Source organism: Cyrtonyx montezumae, unplaced genomic scaffold (assembly GCF_038088225.1).
Source record: "Cyrtonyx montezumae isolate F1298 unplaced genomic scaffold, pur_monq_1.0 scaffold_2, whole genome shotgun sequence".
In the NCBI taxonomy this organism is placed as follows: domain Eukaryota; kingdom Metazoa; phylum Chordata; class Aves; order Galliformes; family Odontophoridae; genus Cyrtonyx; species Cyrtonyx montezumae.
The window spans coordinates 14,666,758-14,693,018 of NW_027071936.1; the positions used below are offsets into that span (position 1 = coordinate 14,666,758).

At 42.8% G+C, this 26,261-nt stretch overlaps 1 protein-coding gene across 1 annotated transcript in view; it reads right to left on the reverse strand.

Annotated features, from left to right (window-relative positions):
- Positions 1–17,214, reverse strand: part of GPRIN3 (GPRIN family member 3) — a 30,890-nt gene extending 13,676 nt beyond the window's left edge. The window contains exon 1 of the mRNA XM_065736437.1: positions 17,120–17,214. The gene's annotated coding sequence lies outside the window, so the exon portion shown is untranslated. The remainder of the gene's footprint in view (positions 1–17,119) is intronic.
- Positions 17,215–26,261: the final 9,047 nt, after the last annotated feature.

Below are 26,261 nucleotides of genomic sequence, written 5' to 3' on the forward strand. Positions count from 1 at the left end.
TGGCACGGTTATTTACCAACATAGCAAGTAAGGAAATTTTGCCTTGGATGAGCCTACAGAAGGAAGAATAACATGCATCTATGCATCATTTAAGAAGCTACCACAATTCTTAACTCTTACCTCCTGAGAAATTAAGCTCTCCTCATATACCATATTATTTTAACAAAGGCACTGGGCTTAATATTGGAGAATAGTTCTATACATAACAGGAACTGGCAAAGGATATACCCAGTGCTGCTTACAAGCATTATCCTAATGGAAAAGAACTGCTCCAAATGGCATGTCATTAGAGAAGAAGGATGCAGAGTCTAACCAGTCATTACAGTAACAGAAATTTGCTGTAGCGTGTGATTAACCTAAGAAAGGAATGATGATGATCTCACCACATCTACTCTTGCCTCCTGGCTATAAGAACGCAACTAATGTGAACAAAGAGGCTTGCAGCTGAAACAGCAATCGCTGTGGCTTTTTTAAAAAAGTTAAAAATACCTTCCATTCTTCCTGCCTCCACCTCCGCAGTCGCTTCCTGTTCTTTTTGCATTCTCACTCTACTGCACTGCTGCCTGTCCTGGACAATAAACACAGTAAAAGGAACAAAATAATCTCTGTAGTAAACCACCTCCCGCTAAACACCTTCTCAAAAAATCCCAAGAGGAAGCAGTGTGCTACAGCCACTTGTTGTCTGCTGCTCGGAGGCTCTGCAGGAAGCCAAACAGTGGCAAGTCGGAAGCCTTTGGTATTCAGAGATGAAATCGGAGCAATTCACTGCTATCTTTAACAAGGCCGGTAAATGCTCTTCTGAGGGCAGTGACACAAACCCGTACATCCAGCTGAGGACTGTAACCTGCTCGCCTCAGCCACATGAGCTCACAGGACAAAAGTAAGTGGGACCGTCACAAGAGAAGCTGTTGCCTAAGTCTCAGACTCCTCTATTTTAGGCTATATATATATATATATTTTTTTTTTCATAATTGATTCATGTTGAATTGGACCAAACCAGACAAGAGCAAGGTAGCCTCATTTGTTATTATTATTTTAACCAGTGAGGTACTACTGCATGCAGGACATGGGGAAGGCAGGCAGCACCAGCCAACCAGACAAGGGAAGACACACACTAAATGGCACCTTGCAGTGCCTGGGAAAACAACATCTGTCACGTTCACCTGATAGTCAGTGGCACCATCGTTGCTTATATAAAAAAATAATGGGGTGATGGAGAAGTCTAATATCACACACAGCGGTGCATCTGTAAGGGCTTCCACCTGCCTAACCTTTACAAAAGTAAATGCTGGATAGGAACATGGTGGTATGATCTTACACCTATAAGCACCACTGTGTTTTCTTCAGTTCCCACCCAGAACCGACAGACAACATTAAAAGGTGCATCTGAGGAACCACCACCATCACCACAGCAGATCTGATCATTTAAAAGTGAGAGAAAGAATAGCGCTGGCTCTGCATGACCAGAGTTCTTCAAGGCAAACAGAAGTCTTTAAATCTTCTTCATCCACCATGTGGATATGCTTGAACAAAGGGACTGCTCAATGGCTTCCGTGGGTGAAGAAGCCAACTCATTCACCAAGTCAACATCTCAGCTGTTCTGCAGCAAGAAAAGCACCAGCAGCTGTGCTGCACAGTGGCCTATTTTAGGAACAACTCATTATAGATGGTCCCACAGGTGTCCGATGGTGCTTTTCAGAACTGCCCTTGCAGCCAGCACAGGTGTGTAAAATTCTCTCACACTAACAATTTCAGGAATCACCCTCCTTTCTTTTATTAGAATTGTTCCCTAATAAAGGCTTATTCAAAACATCTATTTATATCCTTATATCAGTGCTCTTCTATCCTTCCAGCCCCTTCAGGGATGGCTAAGGCTGCATACAGTTTTTTATAATATGCCTTAAATGTGGGTTTTCATGGGCTTAAGAATAATTTCAGTCCCTTCTTCTGAATTCTCAGAAATCAGAAAGTTTGTAAGACAAACCCTTATCTAGTGTCTGAGATTCAGGAAACCTTATCTGTGTCAGAACTCAACTAAAACCAGAAATATTTCCTTAACACAGCAAAATCCGGAAACTAGTTCAATAAAAACTCTCCTCTCAGCTGTTTTACAGTATTTCTCATTTAACCACATTGGAAACAGAAACCCAGCATGTCCTGCTTTGTAATCCCCTTTAAAGCTAATAATAATATCAAGAGTCAATTACTGGAGCCATACATAAACCAAAACTTTGCTTTTTTGTGACCCTGGACCTCTGCAAGGACACAATGGCTTACACTAGCTGTTACGACAGGACTAAAATTCTGACTTCTCATTTCTCCAGATTTGAGCCAGGAGTATTTACCTTTTCATTTATCACACCCCGAAGCAGCACATGCTGTGGGGGAGACACTGGTAAAGGACATTAACTTTGACTTGAGTTCTTGAATTAACATTCCTTAGGATGATTGCAAAATTACTTAATGACTGTCATTAGCACTAATTGCAATGACAGCTGAAACGAGATATATCTTGCCTGGGTTGAACAGAGCCTCAGGTTTACTGAAGCTGATGCCTCAATCCTTTGCTCAAGACCAAGTCCTGGGCAGTGGGACTGGCACCAAGCCCTCTACGTACAGTTCTACATTACATGCTGCTGCTTCACAGTGAAAAAGCAAAACATGCCTTCAAGTGTTGAGGAAAAAAATAGAAAGAGACCAGATTGAACAGTCCCAGATGATTATTTAATTTACCCCCTAGCACCCTACTCCTTACATCAGCCTGTGCTCCTCAGGGCAGCTACATCTGCCCTTGCTCAGGCTGCCAGGAGTTTAACCTGAAGAAGTCAGAAGTGAGCAGAGGTCAGGCTGTTCCTTGCCAGGGCACAGCTGTGAGTGAGCAAGGCTCTGCGACAGCTTTGCCCTTGTTTTTCAAGTCAGCTGGAGGGCGTGAAAACCCATCACTCACAGCTTAGAGCTTGATTACTGGACTGGCATTGAACGCAATGCCTGATGCACAGATGTCTACTTGAGGGAGTGAGAAAACACATGGCAGCTTTTCAACCAGAATGAAAATCCAGGCAATGTGATTTATTTCCACATGGGATCTTCTTGAAGATAAGCAGTTCCTGTTCTTGCAGGCATACTACTTCTGGATAATTCACCAGCTGAGCGTGTATGGTCTGCTTCCTACCACAATTTATTTCCATTGACTTCCTATTTATGGACACAATTTTTATTATCACAAAGTGTGCATACGTACATGACTGCAGACAGACACACATACGCAAATAAAATTGGAAATATGCTAATATAATAATAGGCATCCTGCATGATCTTGGTGATTAAAGCTAGGCTCTGAAATCAAATAAGTCTGAGTCTCTAAAGTGCTGGATAATCAGAAATGCCAGCAAAGCCACTGAGATTCAAAAGTTGCCCAGTGCTTTTGAGAAGACAATTCATTTTGTTCCTGTTCTGATGCAAGAAATGCCAGAAGGACTCAAAATATCCTGCCACCTTGCTGGATGCTATATGTAGGCATAGAGATATGTAATATTTACAGCTCCAGTGGGCAAAATACAAAGCAGAGGTAGGAACTGAAACTTTTTCTAACTCTTTAGAAGACATTGCAGACTAAGAACACTGAGAAAACAATTATATAGCCAGAGTCTAACAGCAGTAGTTTAACTACAGAAGAGCTTTCTTTTATATCACATCATTTCTACTGAAAATTCTTTGCAATCGTTAGTGTAGGAATCTGGCTTTGGAGATCCACTTTTGAGAGGTTACTAAAAGGTATCGAAAGGTCTGTAGCCTTGCTGGATTACTGCCATTTAGCACATCCTGAATCTATCAAGAGGGGAAGCAACCTGATACCTTTGCTCAAGCATAAACTATAAAAAAAAAACAACTGTATAGAATACACTGCTGCCAGCATTACTAAAAGCAAAACAAAACAACAAAATAAGAATAAAACAAAAACAAACTAAACCCACAAACACTAGCAAAAATCACCACCTTACAGTTGAACCACCCCTAGGAAGGATATTTATCTGAGAAAAATGCTCACAACCCAATGTTTTCCCCTCCAGACCTGCTCAGCTGCTGGTTGGCACCAGCCAAATAATTACAGCTTGATCCTCACTGCCTCAGCTCTATTCACTTTGCTCCCTGATCTATTAATTTATTAACAACTACAAACCACAGACCTCGGCAGCCAACAGAAAACTGTTGGGTTTATGCTATTACAAGTCAACAGGAGAAAAAAAAATCTTTGCAAATGCAGACTGCCACGGGAGGTGGTTAGAGAGAGACAGATGTTCAGTTAGCATTGCAGATGGGCTGGAAAATCCCATAGCACCATTCCAAACCTCTTACCCTTTTCCTCTCCCCAGAAGATAGAAAACTTGTTCTTTTACTCCCACTGTGTGTGGACTTAACCTTAGATTTTCAGGCAAAGGCTGGAACCCTTGGAAAGTAGTTACTCCCAGCTGATGTTTTCCCTGGGCAGCAACTAGATCAAGTTGTTACGGTGTTAAATTTCAAGGTCAGAGTACTTCAGTTCCAAGCTTCTCTCACAAAGCTGGAGAATGAACCTAGTCTGTGAACGCTTCTTCCACATGGACTCAATTACCATATTTATTACATGGGATTATCTCTACAGCTGCAGAGTGAATTCTGGCTTGGTGGAAAGGCAGTAGATGGTAAAGTAAAGGTAAGAGCTGCTTGTTTAAAAAAAGAAGACATGGAGAGGACAGTAAGTTGCTTGATCTATGTGATACAAAAGTGCTCTGGCCCCCTGCCTCCTTGGTCAGGGCTTGACACTCTTCCAGCACAGATTCCCCATCTGTCTATCACTGTGTGCCCTGTGCCAGAGTATTTCACAGCTTCATATAGCTCAAGGCCAGGAAACTGTTCACAAGAAATGGATGTTTATAACAGTGTTTTGCATCATGTCATTTGAAAGACAATTTAAACACTGGTTAAATATTTGTGAAGGTGGCCGTGCTCATACTTCTTGCTACCCCACGTTGTACGCTCAGCTTGAGAGTTGTAAGCATTGCTCTGCATTCCTAAACCTCTGATGGGGGTTTTTCCATTTTCAGATTGTTGTTCTTTTTGTTATCTGTTGAGGCTGTTTCTCGCAATGGATGACTAAGAGCAAAACTATTTTAAAAAATGCCCTCCTACTATACAGAAAGTATTTTTCTGTGTAGGGCTATAGGAAGAAAAAAAAAGTGTGCAGACTTAACTAAAATGTGCGTATGAGCAGAAGGGGAAGGCCCATTTTCCCAGATTGTCTTCTTTTCAGTCGCAAACAAGAAATCTTTTCTCAAGAAAGCCAGAATTAGTCATGAAATACTTACGACAGATGGATCATTTCATCTGTCAAATGTGAAGAAATTCAAATTAGTGCTGGGCATCTATGGAACAGGATTTATCCCCACTAAATCCTGGTTGTGGGGTTCATCTTGGAAGCAGATGGACAAAAGAGTATGTTGAACACACAAGGTTAGCCTTCAAAATGGGGAAGGAGAAATGAAAGAATATTGTATTACTTCAGGGGATAGCATATATTGCCACATAAATTTCTTCTTCAAAATACAATTCAGGGCTAAGCTAATGGGTCTACCCTAAAACACATTTAACTCTGTCTTTAACTCCATTGTACTAAAGCCTAGGATGAGCCCCACTGTGGCCTTCTAAGCAAAGAGGCACTTTGGCACTCTTTTCATTTAAGATATCAGGGCAAGCTGAATCATTAACCACTCAGCAAAAGGATCGAGGAAGAGTGCATAAAGTGACTGCAAACAGATACAGAATGGAGAAAATCATAACAAGATCTGTTTGGGGTCTTCTCTGCAAGGTTTTAGCACTCTTGCAATAACAGTAAGTTATGCAAAAAGAACCCACACTGAAATTATTGAGCTTGAAACATTCTGCTCAGTATAGTCTGTGCACATAGGAGACTGGCTCCATATTGGCAGAATTCACTGGTACAGCCAAAGTGTGGAAGCTAGAAGAAATAGCGTTAAGCAAAACCCCATACTCTGCAAAAGCACACCCTGAAAGCTGCTCTGTAGATGCAAATCCCTGCTGGATGTTATGAAATAAATACACCTTGAAAAGGCAAAAAAACTGTTGCAAGGAAAATGCTATTAGACTTTAATCAACTGATGTTCCTGCCACAACTTAATAACTTACTGTGAATAATTCCTCCTCCACAGTTTTGTCTCCCCACTCCTGTGGTTTCTTTCAGGCCACGGGCATCTGGGAACGTTAGCATTCTTTAGTGAGTTCATTACCATCATTATCTGCTCTTTGGAATAGCAACATTGCTCTGTACAAGCCAGGAGCACTTCAGGACCATCACTAAGGAATGGAGAGCACAAGTATTTAGAAAAGCATTCTGCAGGCTGAATGAAGTATCACTGCTAAATTTTCTTCTCATTCATCTCTAACTCGTCTGCCCTAAATTCATTCTGAATCAGCTGCCTACAGACTGGATGACTGAAAGGATGTTGTTGTTTGCCTTCCTGTCAGAATGGCAGCTACAGTGCCTGCAAAAAAGAAAACCGCATCAATTTTATATCTCTGGTTGGTTACTGCTGGTAAAAGGCCATATTTGTATTTCATATAAACTACAGCCGCTCAGTCGATGGGGTTTTCATCAATTAAATTACAGCCTTTTACTACAGGGTCAAATTTCACCCATCTAATTCAGGTTTGGTGTTTTTTTTCTGAGCAGCATGTAAGCTACTGACTAATGTACTTTTCGCAATAGCAGGTGTGGCAGTGATTGCTGACTAGCTGAACTCATGTGGCTGTTAAAGACTAATTTGATTGCAGATGCTGGATTATAAATCACATTGAAAAAGATGAAAGGTTTAAGCAGACAAATTAAGAGACAAACTGAGAGATTCTTTAGTCACTAGAAGGCAGGCTGTGTTATTGGAGAAACAACAGCACATGTGTTGTCTTGGAGCATCAGGATAGATCCAACTGATGAGTTACAGTGAATAATGCTTGTTACGCTGCTCACTATTAGAGATTATTATATTAGAAAGTGAGTAGCAAGCTACTTTAAAAGAAACAAAAAAGAAAAAACCTGTTATTAGCTTTGTCCTTTTCTAATTCTATTTTACTTTCACCTAAGACTTTTGAGGGGTGGCTCAAACGCAATTGTGTGGACCTTCTTCCTGTCATCTGCCTGCTTTGGTTGGCTACTGATAGGGACATCTGCTCATGTTCTTGCAGGCATGCTGCTTTGGATGTGATAGACACCTGCACATACCCTGCATACAGGAACCTAACTGAACCCCCTCTGTATGCCATAGGATTAATACAGTCAGTCCACTTGCCTTCTCTGGGAGCAAATGAGAGTGTGGCTACTGTCTGTCTCTTTGGCAAGCCCTTTGCCACCTTCCAGTATGGAAAACTCTAATTCTAAAATAGCTCATTTTATCATAAAAATACATTTCCCAAGCAACGTTCCCCTGAGGCCCTTCATAATAAGAACATCTTTTGAATTGAATAAATATTGTTCTGCTATTTCCCAGTATCAGCTGCACGTATTTCTATGATAATGCCCAAGCACAATCCAGCTGGAAGTAACTCTTAAAGTACATAATTTAATACAGAAATATTTCCCATGGAAGACTTCTATGCCTTATGACAGAATTCTGTTATCTGGCTGATTTCAGTGCTCTGTGGATGGTGTCAAGTGGCCCTGTGACTAGTGAGGTATTAATTGTCCCCCCAAAGTTGAAGTATATACCAAACCTAGCCAGGAGGTCAAGGCCTCTCTCCTCACCGAAACAAAGACTATCTCTGTTAGTTTGTATGTCTGGTAAATGCAGGAGGAAGCTGCTTATCCCTTTCAAGCTAATCAAGACAAAGACAAAAAAAAAAAAAAGGCTAGATTCATTCCTGAATATTAAAAAGCCCAAGCAGCTAAATTAATACAGTTAATCCTTCCGTAATCCTCATTTGTTAAAACTTTCCTCTGCATGTCCTGATGAAACTTGCCTGCCTTCTCAGGAAATGAAGAAACACATTTTGGTCCTCATACATATTTCGGAGCACATTCTTCTGCATTTCCAGCATCACTACATTAGCACATGGCCAGAACTTGAAGCTGGATTTAGCCCTATGAATCTTAGGTTCTCAGGCATGGGATAAACAGTACCAATCTTGCACAGTCCTAACCTGAAGTCACCATGAGCAGGCATGAATCTTCCAACTCAATTCAGCCCTTTGCAGAGATAGATGAACGCACATTCACAATTAGTAGTGCTTATTATTAAGGCTATATAACCAGGATTATTTGGAGGACTGCAAGAAAGGCAGAGGCCTAGAAGTCTGATCAGTTCATTCTGTCATGCCACTGACTGGGGTGACCATGAGAAATATTACTTACCCCTTGACAAAAATGTCTTTGTTGTTCTAACTGAGAATTGTCAGAAGTTATCACAGCTGCATTTGTAATTGGAATATCTGTCCCTGTGGATTGGATGAAACCGTGTAAGTTCTTTTAAAGAGTACTCAAACAGACAACCTTATAAGACTGTTGCTTAGCTTGAGCACAAATCTGGGTTCTCAAAAATGCACGTGGATATTTATAGCCTGCTCAGTGGCTTTTAACAGATACTACCTAATTATTAACCTCAGGGGGAGGATTAACATTTTCTTATAATAAATATGGAGATGTTGTAGTGTGCCGCAGCGTTATAAAACTTTCAGCTCTTGTTGTGAAATACCAGACTTTCAGGGTGGAATAATTCTGTCATCTTGTTTCCATACAGCTTTTCTCAGAGTATCATCTTTCTGACAAATGTTTTGTCACATTACATCTACCCCTTCCAATGCCACCCAGCATGCGTCTTATGTTTTATCATTTCCCTAATGACTCATCTCTAGAGCTAAGCCTATTGACTGTGAAGTTTTTCATGAAACTGATGCTTCAGATAAAAGAGAGTGACGTTAACATTAGAGATCCATAAATTCAAGAAGTTAAATAGTAAGGTCTGATTATCCTTCTGTTCTCTCTAGACTATGGGCTAGACAACCTTTTCTAGGAGAGCTGAGCTGGGAAGACTGATGGGACTTGTGTAGCTCTTCACTTTCTAAGCTTGGGCTATGGTGATATCCAGTTCATTCCTCAGCGCACAAAGGCCACCCTAAAAGCTGCTCTGACCTGCAGCTCTGGTACTCTAAGAAAACCATAAGCTGCTAAAACACAGCAGGACCCCGTGTGTCATATTTGTTACACATCACTAGGGTGGAAGATTTCCTATCTAGCCTATTACACTAACTTTCCAGATTTACGCTGTTGTCCAATGCTGCTTTTGTAAATAGTCCATGGTTAGAGTCCCAGGGCCCTATCTGAGTGAAGGTGCCTTTCCTCATGTACTTGGCAGACACACTGCCTTGTGGGCTAAGATCGCACTGACAAAAAAATTATGTACAGGAGGTAAAGAACCCATTCTTGGACTTCAAAATGTTGTAAAGTTTCTTAATGAAAGTAAAATGACTGCACGAGAGTTGAAAACTGTTATCAGTCGGTCTGGCTTTACGTTAAGAGATTCAACTGTTTCCATGGGATCTGAGTGACCACACTCCAACTCTACTCCCTACAAACAGGAACACCCATTTCTTCCCAAAACCACATGGGATCAGATTAGAAACTAGCTTGCTCTTGTTTTCTTCTTCTGTTCCATCCAGTAAAGGAAAATCCATCCATCTGAAATTTACACCTAATCATGTATCTATTTTTATTTGTTGTACACATTGTTAGTGAGTTAAACACTGATTTACACAAATTTGAGGTAACGCAAGACCACTCTGTTACTCCACATTGGAAGTGCCCACTATTCTATGGTAACTCCTGAACTGTTTTTATCAGATCTCTCATAACATTTCACAGAGCAGCAGCTTTAGCCTGGCATTTAAAAAGGGGGCCTGGAGCCATGGAAAATTTCTGAATAAAATCTTCCCTGAATTCACTGTCATTATTTGAGAGAAGCCATTTCTTTTTACAGCAGCCTTTTTAAGACCTGTTTTAATGTGTTATAATGTAGCACAGGATTCATGATCTCTATTTAAGTCTGCTGTCTCCTTTTATATTTTCATTTGTTTATTTATATTGCATGAAGAACAGTAAAAAATACAGAGCACCTTGTACAGGTTGCTTATATCATCTTCTTATCTTGAGATCCCTTTTACAAACTGAGCCCCTTGTTTGCACATTAGCATCACTGGCTTAAAAATAAATAAATAAATAAATAAACAAACAAATAAATAAATAAAAGACATTTCATCACTAGAATGCAACCTGGGATCCCCGACACAACAACAAATATTTTCCCAACTTTCCCCAAAAGAAAACTACATGTGCATTATAGAAAACCATCCTGATCTTCAGGACAAAACACCAACTGCTGATAACTGCATGATGATTTTGAAGGGTTATCGACTATTGTCAGTGAGCTACAGCAGAATCAAAAGGCAGAGGTGTTACAGCGAAAATTCAAGCAAACATTTCTCACTATTCAAGATTCTAGAAACACTGGTCCATTTAGCAGAAAAACAAAAGGCAAATCATGAGATCTGCCTTTCCAAAACTGAATCTTAGGTTACTACTTTCTGCTTATGATATGCATATTGGTTTTTTTTCAGCTAGTAAGAAAACATTACTTCAAATTTCAGGCTCTTTCAGCAACCTTTCATGCTAATTACTTTGGTCTTACTCAATCTGTGCTTCATCTGAACAAGTATGTACATAGCTGTAGCTAACTGAGCTACATAAATATCTCTGTTAGTTCCCATCAGCCTTTACCAGAAAGCACTGATTATTCCACTCATTTCACAAATGAACACATGTACTCACTGTACAACTTTTGGTGGTTTTGAATTATTTATATATAAAATATCATTGTCACAAACTTTAGTCTATAAATGTGATCAATGTGGCATGTCATGGCTCAACCTGCAGATACTGACTGAACCCTCTCCCTTTTTATTGGCTTAGATGTTGGCTGCAAAGTTGTGACAGATGTGTTTCACACTACAGACTTGGCAGACACTTTACCATGTATGTTAGCATAGATTCACTTGAAGTAGGCTGTTGCTGGCTGGTAACAACAACATCTAAGTAGAACAGGAAACAAGCAAACTTCTGCATTTTTTAAGATGTGCTTGTTATCAAGAAACTAACTGCTAATCAGGGGCATCTGCACAAGAACTGGAGGGTCTTAGATCTGAGAGACTGGAAGAGTGCTAACCCGATCTGCTCCCTCCTTAATGCTCTTCACCCTGTCACACAATGTGCTGATGAGTCACTCTTGTGCTGATGGACTTCTCTGGACTGGCTGTGGAAATTCTGTGTCCAACAGATTGGACCTAAAATTAATCCATGGGCATCACAAATTATTTTAAATTAAGCAATGCTACTGCATCCTGGATCAGAAGTTCATCAGTCCTCAATTAAAATTCCTGTCTAGTGACAGGCTCGATATCTATAAAACGGATTATAAAATAACCATTTTCTTTCTTTCTTAAGTAGTGATTGTGAGTGTTGCTATGAGAAATAGCTCAGAATATACTATTCTCCATGCCCTCAGGAGAACAGTTTCATCTTTAGAGCTAAACAGTGATATAACTCAGCTGGGAAAATGAATTGTCATCATTTGCCTGAGAGCTGGTCTGCACTGTGCTGGGCACCATATTTGCAGATACTAACAGACTAACAAAGAATCAGGGTGTTTGTTTGTGTTCTCCTTAATTCTTGTCTTTCTAAGAGGACTGAGGGAGGGAGGTGTGGCATGAAAGGGCCACACTTCACTAACTTAAAATAAATAAAAAACAAGATGAACTGTAAAAATAATGGGAGTTGCTGACAATTACAACCACATATTATAGATGAGTCCCTTAGTTTTGGATCATTAAAAAAATCAAAACAACAGAACTTTTTTGCTTATCTGTTTGATGATGGCTATGGTAATAGGTTCCTTAACTGCCAGTACAATGTAGGATTGTGGAGCTGAGACTGGGAAAGAACAAGAATCCACTTTGTCCTCTGTGGACATTCTTGATAGAAAATATTGCAGTAATTCATTGCAATATTTGTAATCATTGGCATTTTTCCTTCTGCTTAATTATTTTTTTCATGTACGTGTGTACACTGCTGGCAGAGGACAAAGCAGGGCTCAAAATGATACTATGCTCATTTCTAATTATTACTCTTTTGGTCTCCATCCTTCCTGTTTTCTCTTTTACTCACATACTGCATGTGTCAGCGATGTGCTTTTCTCATATTTACTCAGCAGCATTCTGACACTTCTGCCCTTCCATACGTGCTGCTGATTTCCAGATGTGAACACTTAGCCACTGCCTCCAAGAAAGAAGTCGCTCAGCTTTAATAAGTAACTGATCTGTGATTTAAAAATTCATCGGTACAAATCTTTCTTTCTGTAGAACTGTTAAAGAATTCAAAGTCCATGTATAAAATAAAATATATACGTACCCTTTTTTTTTTTTTTTTTTTTTTTTTTTACTGTTTGTAGAAATAAACTGTGGTCAGATAGACTCAAAAGCTCTTCCTACATTAAGGTAATTTAACTTGATTCAGAATGTATACAGAACTTTTTTGTTGCTTTATACCAATAAATACTATCAGTCTTTGCTTTGTTCTGACTCATAAGAAGTTGACATTTACCTATATGAACTGATGTATCCACCAATAGGAGAGGAGTTCAGCCATCTTGTCACCTAGTATCAGTGTTTACAGCCAGTACATCCAACTCCTATCGGTGACTACTAGATAAATAATAATGGGTGAATTTTAGTACATTTCTAATCTTCCATAATAACGCCAAACTACTGCCAACAATCTCTCACACGGGTCATCTTTTTTAGTCAGTTATGCTATTCACACGTACGCAGGGGTACAGATTGAGGAGAGGGTTAATACCTCTATCTTGGTTCTTCAGCTAACTTTTTTTCCTGAAACCTAGTCAAGCTGGGGTTTCACTTGCTTGAGCTACACAACTATTTTTGAAGCATTTTACACCAGTTCATAACCATGTAGGACAGATAGGAAAGTTTTATCAGATAAAAAAGCATTACGTGTCATGAAATTGCTCTCAAATCCACAAATGCAACAGATTCAGCCTGTGTGCCACTTCTGTCTTCATTGTAGCTTTTATATATTAAGGAATGATGCACACCTAGAATAAGAGTCATAAAAGTTTCAAGATTTTGCTCTACAGCTGTAGGACGGAGTGCAAGCATGTTGTCTTTTCTGCACCTGCATCGATTTCAGAAGCAAAACACAGGCAGGGTACTGTTCTTAGTAAAATCAGCTTCTCCTTAGTTTGGGTTGCAACTAATGGATGTTGTTCATTTTCAAAAATAAAGGGTGCACTAATGGCTGTAGGACCCATTTGAGAAATGTTATTACTGTGGCCATGTTTTTCTTAAGAAATCGACCTGGCTATAACCCACAACTTGTCCCTCCTTGTTGAGTCTTCAGCTGACACTGTAGCTGTGAGACTCATAAAAACAGGATCTTCTGTCCACCACTGACTAGTAGGGTTAATCAACAGGCACCACTCTTAATGCTGGACTGATCTAAGCAGGTCATCATAACTCAAAAACAGAGGAGTTTTGGGACCAACCACTCTACGGAGAGATATATACGCTCTTCTAGTTAAAAACTAGTTGAGGAGAAGACACAACACTGAGAATGGAGAAGTATAAGCAAAAAATAGCAAACCAAAGCAAACAAAAACACTAGCCCAGTCTGGGAGAAAGAAACAGCGTCTGAACGGGTAGGACAAGCTACATTCCAGATAATATAAAGTCAAGATTTAATATGGGAGAGATCCACAATTAAATCCACAATAAATGATTTCTAAGATGCTGACACCAACGTGAAAAGAATTTCCTGCAGCTCAAGGGTTCACAGGGCTCTGTATTCAATCAGCTCTGATATCTTAGCTCAGTATTTTTACCTATTAATAGGCACCTCCCTCATCTATCACTGTTAGTACCTAGCATAGTATTTTGTGTAGACATATTTTCAGGGACTCGGAGGGAAAAACAAATCAAAAAACCCTTAGTGGAACTTCAAGAGAGCACACTGTTCTTATACTTAAGCTGCTACATGATCAGAATTTACGGTTTCTTAATTGTAACACTGAAGACATTTGTTCCAACCTGAGCAATTCTACGATTCCACGATTCTAAAAGCTAAGACCCGCCGTGTTTGTTCATGCAAACAAATGCTACTCATAGGAATCACCTCACTTAACGGAATGGTTTGCCTCTACAGGTAAGGTCTTTGATTTTACAAATTGAAACACCTCAAAGGAGGAAAAGATGGAACAGTATTTAACACAAAGATATATATATTCTTTAATCTGAACAGCCTGTTCTTCAGCAGCAGCAAAACTATAGCTACTTCTAGCCTAAAATCGATGTTTGCTGTTGACCTACAATCCCCTGAAAACAGAGGCTTGTAATGGTATTGTCACTGTGCTCCAGAACAATGAACACACAACATACTGGGAAACTGTGTCGGTAAAGGGCCTTCCTATTCCTCTGCTTGTGAAAGGGCAAATACCCTGCTTTTCTGTGCCACAGAAGTGCCACAGGCATGTCTGGCAGTAGCTTTGCAACCACTGCATTTGTCTGTAGTCCCAGGGTTTCTTCATGAGGCTACAGGAAATGATTCTTGCACTTTCTAAGCGCAAGCGACCAATTCAGTGCTGGGTTCAGCACAGCTGCACATGCCAACCCCCGCACAGCACTGCCTCACTGTGCCTCTCTGACACTGCCCTCCCTCAGGGTGCACTGGTAACCTCATAGGCAGAGGGCAGTTGGCTTTACTAAGCCAACTCCGCCCCTATAAAAACCCCAATAGATCTCACTTCAGAGAGCATCTCCCACAGCCAGTGCCTTCAGACTGTTAAATCCACCCACAGCTTTTCAGTCCCCTTTGGGCTGCTGCATGCTATCAGACAAATCGACAACATCCTGCCAGAAGCCTCTGGCCCATGCTGTCAAGCCCTGTGCATTCTAAAGAAAGCCATAAACCCAGGACGGAGAGCAATTCGGACGAGTCACATTCAGACAAATCAAGTTCAAGACCTGCAACATAGTGACCACGGGTGCTTCGGCCTTGGCATCGCGCTGACCAAGGGAATGCAGATCTCTCCCTCACCAGTGCTCAGAGGCACAGCTGAATGAAAGCAGCTAAGAAACCAGTTCACTGTCGTGGGCACTTTCAGTTCTTCATTTGTGCTTTACTCAGTACAACTTCTCCCCCAGTAAACTTCAAATAGCTTAAAGGTTACGTGGACTGAGTGCTGCCAAGAAGGAAGGAAAATGACACTTTGAGCATGGAGGAAAAACTCAGTTGGCTTATAGAGGGAGAAACACCAGAGCTTGAGGGGGGAAAAAAGGTTGAATACAGGCAGATCCAGAGTAATGAATGTAGGAAAGTTTAGTTTAAACACCCCTTCCAGGGCAGGCAACCAGCTCTTGAGAAAAGCCCCGTCTTGCCCAGAAATGCAGGGTTCACAGGCACACAAGTTCCCACCGCGTGGTCGTGGGAAAGAAAAGTTTGCAGCGCTGGGTGAATAGACAGGGGAATACTGCGCCCGATGTCGTTATCTCTGCACGTGACATTAATGGGAGCCTTGCTGGAAGCCACTGTGCTGTGCCGGTGGCCTCACTTGGCGGGCGGCCGCCCTGGGGGCTCGGAGAAGAGTGGCTGTTTTTCCTCTGGAGCCTTTGTATTTCCTGGGAGAGACCAAAGGAGCGCGGCCTATTTATCTCATCAGAGGCAACACTAAGTGGCTATTTAATTACCGTCCTTAAATACTTGCACAGGGAGACTATCTGAAACTAGATGGTTAATTAATCTGCCAGACAAAGACATTAGGAGACGTCATAGCTAGAAGATGAAGTCAGAAAAGTTCAGATTGAAAATAAGATGCCAACGTTTAACAATGAGATTAACAATCAGAGCCAGTTACCCAAGAATGCTGTAAACAACTTCCCATCCTTTGAAGTCATTAAGTCACGCCTATTTGAAGGGGCTGGTGGGCCAGACCTCCAGTTCACTGGGGAGCACTCTGTGTTTTCTATTACAGAAGAGGTTAGGCTACGGGATCACCATCAGGAAGGACTCTATTAAACCCTACGGCAGCACTGCTGTCTTTTCCTGGGAGGAGAAGAAAGAAGGATGAAGGAAAAAAACGTGTTAATGAAGGCAAGGCCTGCGTGGAGAGAACACAAAAACAGGTTGAGCTGCGGATAGCAGAAGTCACACGCTTGGTAACATCACCCAGAGTTAGACTGCTAACTTCATCAGCAGAAAGAAGAGGCCCATCGTGGACTTAAGACCCCAAACCACGTTGCTCCAGGCAAACTATCAGCAAAACTAGGCGGCTAGTTAAAAGGGGCAAGCAGCGCCGGGCAAGCCTTTAATGCACCCCGTAATCTGAACGCGACCCAGCAGGTTGGAAACGCAGCAGGCAAGCCCCCGGCTGGCACCGTGAGAGCGAAGCTGCGGGAGCCCAGGGCTCGCGGTCCACCCTCGCCGCGCTGACCGCCCGTCACTCGCTGGGGCCCGGCGGCGGCGGCTCGGAGCGGGCCCATGGGGCCCACGGGGCGGCGGCAGACGGGGTACCGGGTCGCCCCGACCCGCTGCAGGCACTCGCGGGGTCTTCTCCCGCTGCGCCAACGCGGGCCGTTGCCGTGGCGACCGCAGCGCGGCCGTGGCTTCCGCGCCGCGCATCCCTCCGGCCGGGCCGAACCGCCGCAACCCGGCACGGCGGGTGGGGCGAAGGCACGTCGTTGTTATTATTAATTGTTATCACGATCAAAGTTTGCCGCACTCTCGGGCGTGATGAAAACGCCGGAACCAAAGCGCTGGTAACAATCGGTAGAAGATGGGAGCGGGGCTCCCCGCAGCCCCGCTCCTCTGCGGAGGAGGGCACCCGGCCGGGCAGAGCGAGCAGACGGCCGCTGCCACGTCCGGCAGCCCCGGGCACCCGTTCTCGCTCCCGGCTCGGGCAAATCTGCCGGGGGGTGGAGGTGCTTCCCCCTCTCCCCCGCTCCCCCTGCCCCTTACCTCCGCGGCAGCGCCCGGGGAGCCGCGGGCGCGCCGCCGCCGCGGGCAGGGATGACCTTGCGGAGAAATTCATCACCCGGCCAGGAAAACAAGCCCTTCCTCAGGGTGCGCGGCGGTGGGAGGGCGGAGGGAGGCGGGCTGCGCCGGGCCGCCCTCCCCGCTGCGAGGGTAGGGAGAGGCAGCCGGAGCGGGCGGAGAGGAGGCACCGGCGGCGGGAGCAGCCCCGGGTACCCGAGCGGGGCGGGCGGCTGCAGGCCGGCGTCCGGCGCGGGGAGGCGGGCCGGGCAGCGCACCCCCCCGCGGCCACCGGCGGAGCGGGGCAGCCCCGGGCTCCTGCCTGCCCGGGCCGGTAGCGGCGGACGGGCTGCCGCTTCCGAGCGGGCACCTCCCGGCTCTTACAGCCCCGCGGCCGCCGGCACGGGACGCGGGGGACCGCTGCCCTCCGTCGACGGAACGGAGCTGAGCGAGAGGCCCCGGGGCCGTGCCGGAGTCTCCGGGGTGAGCCGGGGATTGCTCCGCATCGCCTCCGCTCTGCCCGGCGGCACCGCGAGCCGGCTCCCTCCCGCTCCCAGCGCAAAACTACCGGCGGCGAAAGCAGCCTGGAGGCTGCTCCGCCGCACAGGAGCCAGACCTGCACGTAGGAAATCCACCAGTCCCATCCACCCGTGCTTGTGCTGCATGTGCCAGTCGAGGAAGTGTGCCTCCGGATAGCTATCTAGGCACCCAATGAGCCGCTCGCTTGCGGGGTTATACACATGTGCATGTGGGACCGCAGCGTATGCAAATACTGATGGACTGACTTCTGTCACGCTTTGTACTCGCATCGCTGTTTTTGACAGGCAAATTTGGCTGCCACTGTTAAGCGCTGCCCTGCGGCGAGACGGCAAAAAAACAACCAACATCCCCACAAAAATATTAGCAACGAACACATTTTGTGTTAGGACTCATATTTATCAGGAAATCTTCGATCTAATTGCAACCTATTCCCACCGGGGTGGAATTTCATCTGCTGCAATCGCAGGAAATGGTTCTGCAGTGCCAGGAGATTGGAGTGCAGGGTTTCAACCAGAGAGATTCTAACTCTTCTACTTTCCTTTATGGAAACACACTAGGAGAAGCCCTGAGGAGAACTCCTAATTATACACTGCCTTGCAACATGGAAAGGATAGGAAACAAAAAACCACAGTGGACGAAAAGACCCAACAAATCATCTTTTGCTCTTTAATCATCCTAAGCATCAATAAATCGTATCCCTTTCATCCATATTAGTGGATCCATATGTTATTCACTGTCCAGCAAAACACCCTCAAGGCTCAGTTACTGGTCCTGAGTCTCTTTGACACATGGGTTATGTGATGGTTACTGATTCATGGAGTTGTATAGGGCTCCACTTTAGAGTGAGTTCTTTTTAATGTTTTTAACACACGACTATGACACAAAAAGGTATAATAATAAGTTTGTGAAAGACACTAAATTGGGAAGAACCGTTGACTCTCTTGTAAGCAGAGAGGCCTTGCAAAGAGATCTTTGTCGTATCAGAGGGCTGAGCAGTCACCAGCCACATGCAGTTTAAAAACTGCCAGATTCTACATCTGGGATGGGCCAAATCTAGATACACGTATGGACTGGGGGCAAAAGGATGAAGAACAGCCCTAGAGAAAGGGATCTGGGGGTTGTGGTTGGTGACAATTTGATTCTGAGGCATCAGCGTGTCCTGGCATTCAGAAGGGCCAACCTTTGGGGTGCAGCAGGCCCAGTACTATCAGCTGGGTAAGGGAAGGGATTGTCCCATCTGTGCTGGTGTGGCCTCACTTGGAGCACTGGGTGCAGTTTTGGTCACCACAGTAATATGGAGAACATAAAACAATTAGAGAGCCAAAGGAGAGCTACGAAGATGGGGAAAAGTGTAGAGGGCAAGATGTATATGAATTAACTGAGGTCCCTTGGCGCATTCAGTTCAGATAAGAGGAGGCTGGGGGGAATGGCGGCGGGCTTATGGCAGCCTACAGCTTCTCCTAGGGAGTGGAGGGAAAGCACTGAGCTCTGCTCTCTGGCAACAGCGACAGGACCCGAGGGAGTGGCATGATGGAGCTGCATCAGGGGAGGGTCAGGCTGGGTGTTAAGAAAAGTTTCTAAACCAGAAGGTAACTGGGCCTTGAAACAAGCTGCCCTGGGCAGCGGTCAGGGCCCGAAGCTGCTGGAGTTCAAGAAATGTTTGGACAATGGTTTGAATTTTGGGTGGTTCTCTGTGGACCCAGGAGTTGGACTTGATCCTTGTGGATGCCTTCCAACTTGGGAAATTCTAGGTTTCTGTGATTCTTACGTTTCCTACTACTGAGTGTGAAACTTATTCCCCAGTGCTGGCCAATGAGATCAGCACATATTTATGTAACATCCATGCCTGAAAGCGGCTTTCTGTCTTTAACCATGGAAAATTTAATCTAGATTTTCAATAACTGCCACCAACAGCTTCTTTACACATGCCAGAATCAAAAATAGCAGTAGTTTTAAGGGCCTGAACGTTCAAATATTGGGAACCTCACTGGAGGGGGAGAGCATCAAAATTCTTCAGGAGAAGCAGAGATGTACAGTACTAGCAAAGCCAAGGGTTCCTGGGAGTCTGACTCCACTTTGTGCTCTTTACTATCTTGCTCCTTTTTTGGTGCTTCAGAGGTCTGTTACACTAGTCCTTACCCTTGTCCTCTCTGCGTCTGGAATCAGATCAGGCTGACAAACTCTCATTATTCTCTTAAATGACCTATTTTTTAAAGAAACATGTCAATACTTCCTAGAATTAATCCTGTTACCATTAGTATTACTATAGAAAAGCTTCCCCTTTTTTGTTGAAGAAAGGTTGGATGATGCAACTTCCTTTATCAGCCATTGGACTTCTAGGGAGAGGTAGCTGTAAACACTTACAGACCTTGCTGTTACAAAGATGTCCTTAGTCAACAAGGCAGTTACTGTAGCTTTCCTAAAATTTCCTAAGCACAATATTACGTACCTGGATTCCTAAGACAGACCCTTTCTGTTAATCATACTCTCTCCCCAGGATACTAAAATCACACTCTTATACTCAGTTAAGCAATTAATTATCTAGGCTAGCCAGTCTTTTTGTGTCAACTAATGTAGCTTTAACCCCATTGCCATCTTCTGCTTTCAGCATCTTTCTCCCAGTTCAAGTCACTGAAAAAGTATTACTGCTGTTACTTTCTACAGCAACTTTTCCCACCCAAGCAGCAGTAAAACCACACAGATGAGAGTCAAGCCTGTCTCCAGTTAACACTTATTTGGCTCTGCCACTGTTAGCAAAGAGAGAAATTTCATCTGTCTTAGTATTTATAGCTAATACTGCCCTCTTCTTTGGAAATCAGCTTTGGGATTAATTGAAATTGAAACATGACAGGAATTTATCTGAACTCAGCAGGAAAACATTTGGGCACTGCTTTTGAAGCACATGAACACGAAGACACAAATCGCCACAGTCATCTAATTTTGGCTTCAGAATTACAGGCAGGTCCTCCATGTGTTTGGCAACCCTAAAATGAAGGGCACAGTAGCCCACAGAAAATCTTCCCAGTCTTTCCAGCTGAACCTGCATGACTCGCTGCTCTGACTTTTAAGGCTGGATAGGCAACTGCCTCTCTTACATGCCTTTGAAAACCTTCAGGAGTATTCTTCCTGACTCCACCAAAAGGAAGCCATGCGTTTGACCAATGTGAAGAACTTCTTGCATGAAAAAAGTGGCCTGGTATATGAACGAGAGCAGTGGATATGGTCCTCCTTTAATTCAGTGTAGTTTTGAGGCATTTGGCTCTGATCCTCCTGAGAACCTCATAGAGAAACTGATCAAGAATAGGCGAGTAGGCACTGAGGTGAACTCAAAGCTTTTTGAGCAGCCAGATGCAGAGAGTACTGATCCGTGGCAAAAAGTCTAGTTGGAGATCAGTAACAAGCGATGTACCTCAGGGGTTAATACTGGGTCCAGTCCTGTTCATGACCTGGATGAGGGGCAATGTGCACGCTCTTCCAGTTTGCTATTGACACAACATTTGGAGGAGTGGTTGATAAACCACACAGTCTTGCGGCCATCTATGGGGACTAGGACAGGCTGGAGAAATGGCTGACAGAAACCTCATAAAGTACAGCAAGGGGAAACTTGAACCTGGGGAGGAACATGTCCCGAAGTGATTAGCTGGGATTACTCAACTAAAAAGAACCTCTATCACTCTGTGTTTCTTTGATTCATTTCATATGAATTTCATATGACAGGAAGCTTTTAGCCAATGTGTTGTGGTACTAATATTTTCACCCTTAGTGTCCATGTAGTACATTTGGGTATGATTCATTTCACATTCTCCTGTTCCCGTTTCACAAATATTCTATATATTCATTACTGTGATTCTAAATGTTAAACAGGCCATGCAAAAAAAAAAAAAATAACCCACTGCCTTCTCAACAAATTAAAACTACCATTTGATGAGTCAGTAATTTATACTGTTTACCTCTTTTTATGTCAACAAAACTGAGATCTGGAACAACACAATCATAATGATTACAGACATAATGAGCTGATTTATTACGTACTTACCACATGGTATTCTGGTGCATATTCAACAATAATGATGTCAAATAATACAACTAAAAAACCTATCTGCTTGGATAGCCACAGCTTACTGTGAGCAATAAACTAAGCTAATGTAGTAACAGATACATGGGAGGTCTGGATTCAGAGCCCTGTCTCCGGTTATGCTATGTTAACGGTGTGTACCAAATGTCTTGGATATTTCCAGAAATTCAGGAAATAGGATAATCAGTCAGAGAACCTTCTAGGGAGTGGTTGTGAGGGCTGCAGGTAAATATAAATTGAAATGAAATAATCTTACTAATGCATTTCCGTGAAGCTGGACTATTATATGTTGCTTGTACATTTGTACAGATGTTAGGTACTGGTTTGTTCTAATTCTGCCTAATTCCCTGGGTGTCATCAGCTAGCTGTGGAAAAACATTCCATAAGGAAACATCCTTCATTAGAGTTACTGCAGCTACTTTTGTGCTTTCACATCTTGTCATACAAGACGGAAGCTTCTCATAGAGTCATACGTAGAATGGCTTGGGTTGGAAGGGACCTCAAAGACTACCCAATTCCGACTCCTTGCCATGGGCTGGGCTGCCACCCACCAGCTCAGACTGCCCAGGGCTCCATCCTGCCTGACCTTGAGCACCTCCAGGGATGGGGCATCCACAGCTTCTCTGGGCAGCCTGTGCCAGGGCCTCGCTGCCCTCTGAATAACAAAATTCCTTCTGATGTCTAACCTCATGCTACCAAAATAATTATTTCCTGAGCTGCTACCAAGGCAGTTCATAACTCACGTTAGCCTTCCCCCCAATGTGGGTATTTTATGCTGATTCATATTACAGGGGAGATAAAAAGCAGATGTAATTGATGCTGCAAGGTTAGCAGATAAGAAATAGATAGGTGGCAGGATGGAGAATAAGTACTGTGAACAGTAAGGAGCAGAGATCTAAGAAAGAGGATGAGAAGCATAATCTCCCATTTAAATGTAAAAAATGCAATAAAAACAAGTACATATACCGTATATCACTCTAGAACCAGCTGACTGAAAAGATTAAAAAAAATCCAGAATTAAATCACCTATCAATACTGTGCCTAAATCCCCAAATGCTGCCCTGAAACAGAAAGCTTTACATTCATTCAAGATAGTTTATAAAATGAAATAATAAATCTTCCCGTTTCCAGTATGTATTTAGTAATTCTCACCAGAATCCTACAAATGCATGGTATCAAGTGTCTGTGATGCATTTGTGTATTGTGAAGTGACGTTCTTGGTGATTACATTTGTCTGTGTGCAAATTATTCTTGAATTATTAAAAAAATAAAAGGATTTACTTTCTCCTGACCATTCTTAATGTTGTTGTAACTGTTATCATTATATATCTATAAATCATCTATTATACTATCTAAAATAAAGAGGTCCAATCTTTCCAGGTTTTTTTTTGCCTTCTTCATGCCTCTATTTAACTTGTTCCTAGCCATGAGTCTAACAACATTACTGATACCAGACACTGCTAATCATTTTTATTTGTCTAAATAAATGGGAACTACATATTTGGCAAAAATAATAGTAATAAAAATAAAGTTTAGTTGTAGCCCAAACTTAGCTCAGTGCAGCTCTTTATGGAAGCTATGCATGATCTTTCAAAAGGCTTGTTCTGCTTGTTTGCTTTTTTTCATCACAGAAGTAACTGTCTCCATTTGATCGAGCTAACTAATCTCTCATCTCCTCAATTTGCAGTAGCTGAGGCCTTTTCATCTCTGTCTCATGACTGTTTTCTGCTAAAGCATTCGTGCATGCTGTAAGCAACTCAGTCTGTTGACACTGGACACCCTCTTACCCCACGTGCAACCAGCCTCTCCACAGGCTGCCCAAGTGACCTCAGTGCACCCTCACCACGGGCTCTACCACAGCAGTATTCTACCACAGAGCTTACATGGGCTTAGTTTCACTTGAATGCACAAGGTTTCTCCCACACTGTTTGTTCTCATAACTCTCTATGCTAGGGTGATTTCCCACTGTTCCTTAGCTGTTTGCTCCTATAAAGCCTTTCCTTGCTACGGGAAGCATCCCAACTCTACTACTGACACCAAGGAGTCAGATGTGATCTGCTCAAGCCAGGGCTGAACTGACTGCTCTGGAATATGTGCAAGGTCCTCTCTGTACAATTCCAACCTTTAATGGCAGGCAGACATACGGAATGCATTTTGAACTGGATTTTCATCACCATTCTTTGTGCTAGTTCTAGCCAAAAGCAAATCCATTTTGGTTGCTGGTGAGTTCCATTATAAGTATCAATGTACACCCTCTTTAAATATGTGGATTTTGTTGTAGCTGTTTGTTAGTTTGTTTTTCCTTTGGAATTTGGGACATCCCCTCAGAACATGAGATAAGCAAGGTCTGGTGAATCAAGAGTAGCCTGATGAGAAATATCTCAATGGTTGCAGAGCAAAAAATCATTTTACTTTTGTTTCTAAAGAAATGCATAGGTACTGGAAATTGTCTTGCAATTCAGTGCAAATGACAATACCTCCTCTAAAATAGCTGCAAAATTCTCTCTTGGCTCTGACCCCACTATTAAGCATACGAACAGGCCTCGCCCTTATGAGTCTCCACCGAACCACATTTCCCCATGCTCTTATTGGGAATGATCTCAAGCCTCATGTGATGGTATCTTTCACCCTCCCAACTTTTCTGTAATTGTGCTAAATATTTCCAAACCAGCTGCTGCTACTTCTCTTTTGTGATGGCATCCTGATGGAGTGACTACAAAACCTGAAGCCTAGGACTGATTCTTGCTCATCATGACACTGAGCTGGTGTGAGGTCCTGGATGTAGTCACTGAATGCATAGCCAAAACTGAAAGGAAATCAGGTAAACCGAAGTCTTCTTTCCTCTATTACTTGCACATCTTAGATGAAAACCAGAGTAGTCAGTCATTACGGTCATGCTTTCTGTGGGTATATACAAACAATCGGTCCTAGCAGTGATAGAAGAAGGGGAAATGGCCACAAACTGAAGCACAGGAGGTTCCGTGCAAATGTGAGTAAGAACTTCTTCACAGTGAAGTGACGGAGCACTGGCACAGGCTGCACAGAGAGGTGGTGGTCTGTCCATCGCCGGAGATGTTCAAGACCAACCTGGACACCTACCTGTGCAACCTGGGCTAGGGAGCTGCTTGGGCAGGGGGGCTGGACTAGATGATCTTCACAGATATCTTCCAACCTCTACAATTCTGTGATAGCATGAAACTCAAGAGATATAACCTAGGCTAAGGCTTTGCATGGCTAACTCTTAATGCTGCATGAAAACTGTCTTTAAAGGAGCCGGACCCCCTCTATTTCTTTGGTGCTCAGTCCCCAAACATAATTCTGTTTAAATGAGAGATTTTTACACTTTTTTTTTTCCTGAGCTAGGCTCTTGAACAAAATGAGGCCAACTGGTAATACAGCATGAAGAAATCATCAGTAAACTGAAATCAATGGATCTCTCGCAATTTACAATGGATAGGAATCTGCCTTCAGCAATAGATAAAGTCTTAAAGCTGATCTAAAGGGTCCAGTAAGATACAGAAATCTTCAGCAGCCATAAAGCTGTCAAAACAAAGTTAAATGGGCATTTTGGGGACTTAGAACTAGGCAGCATTGCCAGATAGAGCAGATGCTGCAAAAAGCCCAGAGATATAAGGAATGCAATATCGAGTAGTCATGAAACTACCCCTCCTTTTGCTGATTACTGAGAGCTACTAAGACCCTGACAATTAAGTAATAACATGAGACAACCTAGATCCCAGGAAGACGCACTCTTCAGTTCAGCAACAAAGAAAAAGTTTGAGTGTTCAAAATGACTAGAAATTTTAACTCTGTTGGTGTTGCCTCTGGAATACATGGAAAAGAATATTTCTTATTTCCAGTAGAACAGTGTACTTTTATGTCACTGGAATAAAAAAAACATTTAAAATTTATAAGGGTCTTTTTATATCAGCTCTTCGTCCACATATAAATCATTTTTACTTGTTATGGAGAAATAAAAGCATAAATATGGCTTGACATTCTTATCACCTACTTAGCTCTCAATCAAAAGATATACTGCAGTGCTCTCTGGGAAACTTGTGGTCGTTAAAGGACTGAAAAAAAAAAGAGAAAGTCAGCTTACTCTCTGCAGGTACACGAGAGACATAAGTCAAGTTATAGCCATCTCCATATAGTTAAAGTATATTAACTCCCAAATTGCAAAGGGTAGATAAGAGCTCCTTCTCACTTCACTTGGACACGCCTACCTACAACTCATATTCTCCACATAAAATTACCATGTTTGAGAGGTTCATGGACATGCACAGTTAATTGAGAATGGTTTACTAGTCAAAACAGAGGCAGTTTTTAAGGCAATTAATCATTTTCTGAAATATCGTCAACCCGATTTTAAAAAAGATTAATATTTGGTAAAAATATGGTTTATTTATTAATAGATTTATAGTTGGTAAATTTGGTAAACTGATTTATATGTGGTGTTTGCAGCTGTAGTATTTGCTCAACTTCCTTTTAAGTCTCATGTATATGAGAAGT